The sequence below is a fragment of the Elephas maximus genome, chromosome 1, assembly GCF_024166365.1.
Source record: "Elephas maximus indicus isolate mEleMax1 chromosome 1, mEleMax1 primary haplotype, whole genome shotgun sequence".
In the NCBI taxonomy this organism is placed as follows: domain Eukaryota; kingdom Metazoa; phylum Chordata; class Mammalia; order Proboscidea; family Elephantidae; genus Elephas; species Elephas maximus.
This window is the reverse complement of record NC_064819.1, coordinates 76,850,794-76,860,790: the sequence shown is the minus strand read 5'-3', so window position 1 is coordinate 76,860,790 and position 9,997 is coordinate 76,850,794. Positions and strand designations below refer to the sequence as shown.

The window sequence follows — 9,997 nt, the reverse complement described above, 5'->3', positions numbered from 1 at the left end:
AAATTGGTGGCTAATCTATACTTTATTTGATTAAAAAAATAAGTAAAGTGGTTGAAGAGCAGTTGAATGGAGGAAGGATTTTGGCCTTGGGTGAAAATGGAATAGAGAGGAAGTGGAGTGTGGGGAGCTGCACTTGGAGGTTTCAGTCAGACTGTGCAGAGAGGGAAGGTAAGTGACATAATATGCCCAGGATCAGGGAGGTCAGGGAGGGTTCTGGACAGTCGAGAGGTTAAATTTTGATCTGAATGTGGTGAGTAGGGAAGAAGCGACTGTTTTAAAGAGAAACATGACATTGCCTGTTTTGATCCAAAGACGGCTTTGGCCTTTGCATGAACACTGGAACGTCCCTCAGAGTTCAGTTCTTAGGCCTCTTCTCTTCTCTATTGATTCTAATCACCTGGCGAGGCAACATCTAATGGTTTACATTTTACATGGTCTTCCTCTGAGGACCACTGTGTGCCTCTAGCCTACTGGATATCTCCTCTTTGAAGTCTCACAATAAACATTTTATAGTTAACATATTCCGAACTGGAATTCATATGTATCCTCTGAAACTGATCCAACCGTATTGATCCCTGTCTCACTTAGCTGCAGCTCTCTTCCTCCAGCTCTTTAGGACTAAGAATTTGGCATCTTCACTGACTCCATTTTTGCTCTATTTCCCCATCCAATCACTCAGAAAACTTTCATTGCTTTATCTTTAAAATATATCTGGAATTTGGCCACTTCTCCACACTTCAACTCTCACTAACATTCCCCAATCCATAATATTCTCTGATGTGGAGTATTACTGGTGTCTCTAAATATCTTTTGCGGTTTCCTCCATTTCCTTTAACATGATGGTTTCTACAGAACGTTTAAGGGGTCCTTTTTAAAACCCCAAAAGGACTCCTTACTGTATTCACTGTTTAAAATCCAGCAATGGCTCATTACTACACTGAAAAAAAAATATATATAAAAGAAAGAAAAACTCAAAATTCTTATAATGACCTGCAAATCTCTACACAATCTCCCTGCTCCCCACTCATTGTCCTCTCTGACGTTTTCTCCTAGGACTCTCCCCATTGCACTTTGCTGCAGTTACTATTGAATTTCTTGTTCTACTTTAAATACACAGACATCATTCTATTACATAATACACCAGACATCTTTCTCACTATATTAATAACATCATGTTAATTAGACCAAATGAACAAGACATTTGGCAAGAAAAGAAAAATTGATGGAGAGTCCTAATGACATTTGTCTTGACCCTGAAGGTCCTAGAGTTTGGTTTGGAAGGGAGCCCTTTCCTTCCAGAATTTGAAATCTTCACTTTCCAGAAAGCAGTAAATCCCACTCCCTGGATTCTGAAGGAAGCCTGATCCACCTTACCTTGCAGACTGGGGTTTAAGGGGCAGGCACCTCATTCCATTGACACCTGCCTGCACCCACTTGGAATACACAGAAACAGAGAGAAATGGGGGAGGGGAGGGGCTAGCCCACACTGGAGGTGGGGGGAACACCCAGGTGTCAAGGCCTCTAGGGAAACAAAGCCATGCTTTCAAGCCCAGGAGTGCAGGGAAAGCATGAGCTTTTCTGAATGTTGGTGAAAATATATTCACTCTTATATGTTGGAGTAGGAGGGAAAATCTCCCATACAAAATCAATTCAATTCTAACTTTGAAAAAACAGACATTTTCCCACTTGCTTTCAAAGCAAGCCCTTTCCTGCATTGAGCAAAGGCGATAACCTCATCTACAATGAAACTTATCTTCAGTCACAAGTTGCCTCCACAAGATAAAATAGTTTTTCTAGATACCCTGGGCTGGATAATCTTGAAGTCGTGTTTTCCTCAAGGAAGTTGTCCTGGTGACGGTACGTTTCTTTCACTCATACTATTTGTGTATTAAAATTAACAACCAAATGCCATTATTCACAACAGTCAAAGTCTTTGCTCAAGTCCCCAGTTCCTTTACAAACACAGGCAGGGAGGCAAGAGCGAAGGATTTGATTTCAAGATATTCCTCAATATTGTCCCTTGGCAGTTTCTCTTGTGTATTTTTTCTAGTGAAAGAAAATGACCCTTTAGGAAGCAGGGCTCAAGGTCCTCAGGACTGAACTCTGGAGGCCTGTGGGTCCACACTTGGGGCTGGGCAGCTGGAGGGATATGACCTCAGAAAGTCAAGCTTCAGGGCCAGATACATGGGGTTGGGGTGGTTTCCTAGACTGGACTCTATATCATCCATCTCTGGGATGACAAACATCCTTAGATTTTGCCCCACACATGCCTAATTCTTTGAATTGTGTCTGCGGTTTTCTTGTACCACTTATTTGATTTACTGGCTGAGAATAAAAACTCTCATATATTTTTCTTTTCTTTCTTGTACCCTCCCTTTTCACTGTCTTCCTCTAACATTTCTTTTCTTCTTTTGGTTAGCTAGAAGCTAGCTGCCTTTTTCCAGGTTCTTCCTTAAGCATCACTTGGCATGGCAGACCCACAAACTTTGGTTGAGTTTAGAGATGGCAGTTGTCCCCAGAGCAGCGGGAGATGGTGATGATGTCTGTGCTTCCTCATCTCAGAGTCCCTTTTTTTCTGGGGGTGCCTGGGACAGAGAGAGCAGCTTGACACCTCCGAAATAATCTGAGCGTCTTGAACTCCACTGTTTGAATATTGCAGGTAATGATTGAAAGAATGTATTTTCAGGTTGGCAAAATCTAGAGCCTTTTAAATTTTCTAGGACTTGATCATCAGCAAACATGATTTTCTGTACGCTTTTTCCCGTTCGTGAACTTCAATTATTGAGTCAATCACCATGCTGTGCGGGCACAGGGACTACCAGAAGACGAAAGAATAAGTCGACACAGTCGTCGTCCTCAAGGAAAGGAAAGAGGAACATCGGCAATCAATGACAATAAAATCGCAAAATGGACCGACAGAGATCCACGCGGCAGGGCGTTTTCACAGAACACAACCCAGGATATAGGGAGACGCTGGTGAGATCCACGGGGGATGTTCCTCCCCATGTGGAAAGAAATCCTCACGCCCTGAGCGGGGACCAAATCCACCAGATCCCTCCCGGAGGTGTCTGCATCCTTTTCAAAGGCTTCCTGGGGTAGGATGGGGGAGCCCTCTCACGCCAATGTTTCTGTCGGGACGAAATCGACGAGCTCCAGAACGTCTTATTTTCCATAGGAGGAGGAATTCATTTCTGCTGGAGGTAGAGTTTTTGTTTCTTTTTCTTTTTGCGGGAGTGAGGAAAGGGAAAACGGAAAACCTAAAGAGGAGTTTGAACACAGTGTCATTTGGTCATAGTTAACATTGTGTAAAAGTGAGTATCCTTTGGATGGATGGCGAGGGAGTGAGCAATCTTCGATCTTTTCAAATAAGAAAGAATCTCTTACCCGAGAGGCCGGTTACCTCAGTTGGTTAGAGCGTGGTGCTAATAACTCCAAGGTCGCGGAGATTTTTATTAAACAAGGACAAGGACAAAGATGATCATTGCCACGAGGACTTTGCCAGTGTGTACTGGGCACAAGAGACTAGCAGAATCCACTGATTCACAGTCAGGGAGTCTCCAATATACTGTTACAGAGGGAAGTAAATTAAGAAAAGTTACATGATTGTCAAAGGTGGGAAACATCACCTATGGGAATACATGATTGATTTAAGGAATCTTTGTTGGCTAGATTCCATTTCCTTGGGAACAGCTTGGCAACATCTGTTCTTGGTTTGGTGACTTTCAACAGGTTCTCAGGGCAGGCAAAAGGAAATTACAATAAGCTCCTTTGTGAGAGCATAACTTCCCCGTGGCGCAGTTCTTTGTTGGTTAAGATACAGTACCCGTCATGGAACAGTCCACCCCTAGGTAGGGAAACAATGAAAATAATGAGTTTCAGCTTGTACTGTTATTCCTTTCTGGAACTTTCCATACTGATTTTAACAAACAGTCACACATAGTCGTTTCCAGCATTAACTATGACTGCTTACCAAACTTGAAAATAAAAATAGATTTTAGTCTATGCAGCCTGCTTCAGCCTCACTACTTTTGGCCAAGCACGTACATACCTCTAAGATCCCCTATTTCATGTCCGGAAAACCTGGTGGTGTAGTAAGGTGCTATGGCTGCTAAGCAAAAGGCTGGCAGTTCGAATCCACCAAGCGCTCCTTGGAAACTCTGTGGGGCAGTTCTACCGTGATGTATGGTGTTGCTATGAGTCATAATTGATTCCATGGCAATGTTTTTTTTTGTTGTTGTTTTTGGTTTATTTCATGTCCAGAGCCTTGGTGGCGATTTGCTTAACAGCTTGGTTTTTATCCTAAAGGTCAGAAGTTCGAATCTAAGAGCTACTGTAGGAAAATTAATGGAGCCATTATGCTGAGCCCCACAGCGCCTCCGTGAGTCGTAAGTGGCCTGCGGCAAATTTTTGTGTGTGTGTGTGTGTGTGTACAGCAGCCACTCTATTGTCTCAGGATTCTTCATTTTGAATCCGGTGCCAGAGAACGACGGAGACCTCGCTTTTCTACCGGGTGCAGAAACTTCTGTAACCCAATGGGAAATGGAAAACCTGACAAGCGTCCGGGGGCGGGCGGGGAGGCAAGTCAAGTACATTATTGTTTTAATTTAAAGTCAGGTGCTACAAAAGGAAAGCGAAGGTTAGGGGATTCGTTGAAGCATGTTCGGATTAAGAGTTTGTGCAGTGAAATTCAGAACTCACAAAAACAACGCCCAGTTTGTTTCCGCCCGGTTTCGAACCGGGGACCTTTCGCGTGTTAGGCGAACGTGATAACCACTACACTACGGAAACTCGCGTGTCTTCCTTTCTTTCCCGTTTGTAATTGATTGATAGGAAATGTGTGCTTTTCTTCAGGATATTTTCAGGTTGAGAAATATTTTTTCCCCTTGTACTTCCCCATTCTTATAATCAGCAGTATCAAAACTCGAGAAATCATAGTTAAGCAAATGCTACTCCCAGGGTCCCAATTCCTTTACAAGCACCAGGAAAATCACCGGCAAGTTTCAAGAAATTTCTTGATAAATTCTGATCTCATTTCTCTGCTGGTGCAAGACGCAATGATCTTCATCTCCGGATGACTGAACATGAACCCTTAGGAAACAGGACGAAAAGGCTGGTTTCAGTAGGCCCTCGGCAATTTGTCCCTCGGCACTAGCGAGAGAGACCGAGGAACAGAGGGTGTGGGTGTCGGGCTGTGCCCAGTTTTCTGCTATCCGAGGGTCGTGAGGGTGGTGGGGATCTATGGAAGTGTAATCTGTGGCGAGTGAGTCTATTAGACGTCAAATGAAGTTCTATTCTGATCATCAAACGAAGTTCTATTCTGTATCACTCATATTTTGTGTTCTGGAACATGTAAATTCTGTGTCCGAAACCCTTTAATCTGTTGTATAGCAGGAAGATGACCATTGTGATGTACATGACTCTTATTTGTTATTCATTTCATGTGAGTTGTCTTAAATCACTGTCCTTCCCTCGGAGACTGGAAGCAATCTGCCTTCTGTTGTTCCTGTCAGGTGCAGCCCTGTCCTTTCTGACTCACATGGATCCTATAGGACAGAGTAGAACTGTCCCATAGGGTTTCCAAGGAGCCGCTGGTGGATTTGAACTGCTGAGTTTTTGGTCTGCAGCTGAGCACTTAACCACTACACCACCAAACGAAAAAGGCAAACCCCTTGCTGTCGAGTAGATTCCGACTCATAGAGACCCTATAGGACAGAGTAGAACTGCCCCCATAGAGTTTCCAAGGAGCGCCTGGTGGATTTGAACTGCTAACCTTTTTGATTAGTAGCCCCGGCCAAAGCACTACACCACCAGGGCTCTAAAATTAAATTTTCCGAAGGTCGAGTCTGGGTCAAGGTGTTCAGCAGCGAAAATGTGCTTGTCCCGAAGTATTAGAAATATTTGACTAGAGAGATTTCTCAGTCTCTGAGAAAGGTCACTTTGTGTCTCCTTCTGTAGCAGCTAAAAAACAACCTGATGAAAATACTGGGGGTAAAGGAGGCGAAAAGCATGTTTCTTATTAGCACAATCTCAAGCTTGACAGTATTTTGAGTTCAGATCGGCAGGTTAGACAGCTATTCCATTCAACACCTATGTTTGTTCGTTAACCTTTCTCAAAAATGTGCCTTAATACTTATTTTGAAGAAATTATTGAGCAGCACAATCTCATGCTGGTGAATAGAAGTACCAGATGTCCTTAGGGAAATGAAATGCTAGAAGGAGGAAAGGGGCACTTAAAGTGATCATTATGACAAATGTTCCCATAGTAATTTAGTTACAGTAAAATTGGTGAGTAGAACAACCGATAAAAATCACAGGGTTTTCTCAGAGGAGCACAGAAAAGAGGCATCACCCCCAGTCCTAATGATCACGACATTGGTGGCTAAACAACACTTCAGTTAATTAAAAACAAAAAAACTGAGTTGGTTGAAGAGTAGTTGAATGGAGGGGGGATTCTGATCTTGGGTGAATAGGCTAGAGAGTAAGCGGAGTAGGAGACCTTCAGGTGTAGGTTTGCCCTCAGAGAAGAGAAGGTAAGTGGAATAACAGGTGCAAGAACAGGGAGGTGAGTGAAGGTCCTGTACAGTATGGAGGTTAGATATCAATCTGAATATGATGAGTAGGAAAGAAGTGACTGCTTTAAAGAGGAACACAGCGTTGCCCATTTTGATCCCAAGGCTTCTTTGGCTTTTGGGTAAACATTGGACAGCCTCAGAACTCAGTCCTTAGACTTCTCCTCTTCTCTCTTTATTCTAATATCATAAAAGCTAAGGTCATTACCTTGTGTTTAATCAGCTTATTATCTCAACATTTTATATGCAGAGAAGCCAATTGCACCGTAGTCAATTCATCTAATATGACGTGCACCTAAATCATTATCTTAATACAGCAAATAACGACTATATTTCAACATTCTACATAAGGAAATAGTCATAGCATGGTTATATCCTTAGGTATTATATTTTTCTATTTTTATTACTTCTGAGCATTTCAAGAATTGGATCAATGGTAGAATTTCTAATTTCATTTCCATTATTTTTGAGTACTAAGGTTCATGTGCATATTAATCATAAGCTGGATATATTGTTTTAGGACTCATGTATTCTGTAAAATCAAAAATCAAAAGAAATACACTTCTCATGTGGGCATCACAACCTTTCTTCCTGTCAGGATGTTCTGTTGGCGCTACTTCAAAATGATACAACATTCTCGACTACTGAACTGCTACGAATTTGGCCCAAACTACCTGCATTTCTTGTCTGAATTATTGCAGTAGCCTAACAACCTCCCTCCTGCTGGTTATCAGCTGCCTGCTAAGCCTGCCTCCAACCTTGGTCTCTGTGATGTGTTGTGCCACCCAGGTTTCCTCCTTTTAGGACCAAGGCGTTCATTTCCCCAGCTGCCAGGAGCATTGCTCCCTCATGGAACAAATTTAAAGCCTGCTCTAGGAATTGCCCTCAGGTGAAAGGAGCTGCCTCTCTCAAGGTCATGTCCTATCTCTGAAAGCAGCCCACAGTAATGACTAATGCATGCCTATAAAGGTCTGACTCTCTTGCATCAACTCTGAAGGGCCATCCTATTTTCAGAGCTCCTCAAGGGATCAGCTCAGGCCTCTGTTGCTGCCTGTCAACTTTTCCCCTTATAATCGTGCTTCCCTCACTCCCTCACAGGTGTTGTTCCCATAGCATTCCCTAATAAACTTCCTGTGTACAAATATCTAACCCATTTGTGTACAGTTTGTGCCAGGAGTGGTCCCAGAAACCATACACTAAATGGGATTTTGAAGCTCGATTGCTCTGTATTCCTGTGGCAATTAATATAGTGAACCCATGTCATTCTCTACAAATGTCTGGAGAGTCTTACTAGCCATGGACAATATAAGGCTCATGAGGTAAAAGTCTCTTTAGATACTTTCACAGAGGTATTTTGCCTATTACATTTTGCCCTAAATTGTAATTAATCAACTTTAGCCTTCCCGGAACACAGAGAAGGGGCATCTCCCCAGGATTTAGTAGCAGGTTGGGCTGATCCACCTGGGACATTCTGGAGAGGAATCCTCATGTCCTGAGCTGGGGCCATTTTGAACAAATCCTTCCCAGGGGTCTCTGAAACTTTCTCAAAGGCTTCTTGGGGTAGGATGAAGGAACCCTCTCTAGTGAAAGTTTCTCTCGGATGAATTCCATGACCTCCAGAACGTCTTTTTGCTGAAGGTACAGTTTTTGTGTTTCTTCTTCTTTTTGCAGGAGTGTGGAAAAGGGAAATAGAAAACATAAAGAGAAACTTGAAAACATGGTATCAGTTAGTAATAGTTAACACTGGGTAAATGAGAGCGTTCGTTTGATGAGTGATGAGGAAGCCAACATACTTAGCAGTTTCTAAATGTAAAATAACTTTTTTACTGGTGGCGGGCTAGTTCAGGTGGTTAGGTGGTGCTAATACAGACAAGGTCCCTGGTTTGATGCCTGTGCTGGGTCAAGAGAAGACATTACTCACCTCACACCCAGCTGAACTATTGAAAATAGCCTCTTTGACATAAAACCTAGATCAAACGTCGACTTTATTTCTTTAATCCTAGATAGTGACACCTAGCCTCTTTGCTCTACCTCTAAGAGGTGGGTGGGGAGAAGAAGAAATAGGTTTTTGAAACAAGTGACATACAGCCTTAAGATGGAAATTTTAGTGAAGAAAATGATGCTGGGAGTAGGGATGGCCTTGGATATGGGTTGTGTGTCTGATGGCCACTGTCCATCTGACACCTTGTTCTCCCTGTCCCTTTTTCAGGGTCCAGTGCACTATATGCATATGACTGTCAAGCACTTTCTCTACCTGATTATCTCCTTATCTGACCTCTTTGGCTTTTGGGTAAACACTGTAAAGTCCCAGAGCTCAATCCTCAGGCCTCTTCTGTTTTTGTTGTCATTCCGTGGCTAAGCTCATCATCTCATGGTTTACATTCTACAGGGTCTTCATTGGAGTACCATTGTGTATCTCTAGCCGACTGATTATCTCCTCTTAGAAGTCTTACAGTAAGCATCTTAACCTGAACATATCCCAAAGTGGAATTCATATCTATCCTCTGAAACTGTTCCAAACATATTGATCTCTATCTCATTTAACTGCAACTCCATCCTTCCAGCTGTTTAGGACTAAGAATTTGGGATCTTCACTGACTCCATTTTTGCTCTATTCAGCATATCCAGTCACTCTGAAAATTGTCCTTGCTTTATCTTCAAAATATATCTGGAATATGGCCAGTTCTCAGATACTTCCATTGTTATTAGCTTGGCTCTAGCCATAATATTCTCTAATGTAGAATATTATTACCTGTTGCCATGGAGTTGATTCCAACCCAGGGTAACTCTATAGAAGAAGAGTTGAACTGCCCCATTGGGTTTCCAAGTAGCTGGTGGATTCTAACTGCTGACCTCTAGGTTAGCAACCAACGAGCTCTTAACCATGCACCACCAGGGGTCCAGAATATTATCAATATCTCTTATTATGTCTTGAGTTTGCTTCCATTGCCTTTAATAAGATACTGTCTACAGAATATTTAAAACCCGACAATGGCTCCTTATTGTTCTCTACTAAAGATGCATCAATGGATCCTCACTGTACTCAGAGAAAAAAAAAAAAAAGCCAAAATCCTTAGAATAATCTACAAGGCTCTACCTAATGTCCCTGCTCCCTAATCAATTTCCTCTCTGACCTTTTCTCCTACTGCTCTCCCCCTTGCTCACTCTGCTAAAGTTATTATTGACCTTCTTGTTGTACTTTAAATACATTAGACATCTTCCTGCCTCAAGACCTTCGCACTAGCCACTGCCTTTGCTTTTAACACTGTATTCCAGATACATGTACTAACTCATCTTCTTTAAATATCACATTATTAGTGAATCCACCGTGGACTTCCAGAGTTTCACTACTCCTGAACACCTTATCCTCATTCCTGATTTTTTTGCCAATATATTTATGTACATCTAATAAACTATGCAATTTACAT

At 42.3% G+C, this 9,997-nt stretch overlaps 1 non-coding gene across 1 annotated transcript; it reads right to left on the bottom strand.

Moving 5' to 3' along the window:
- Positions 1-4,715: 4,715 nt before the first annotated feature.
- TRNAV-AAC (transfer RNA valine (anticodon AAC)) lies at positions 4,716-4,788 on the bottom strand. Its single transcript has one exon. It is a non-coding gene; the product is annotated as a tRNA-Val (tRNA).
- Positions 4,789-9,997: the final 5,209 nt, after the last annotated feature.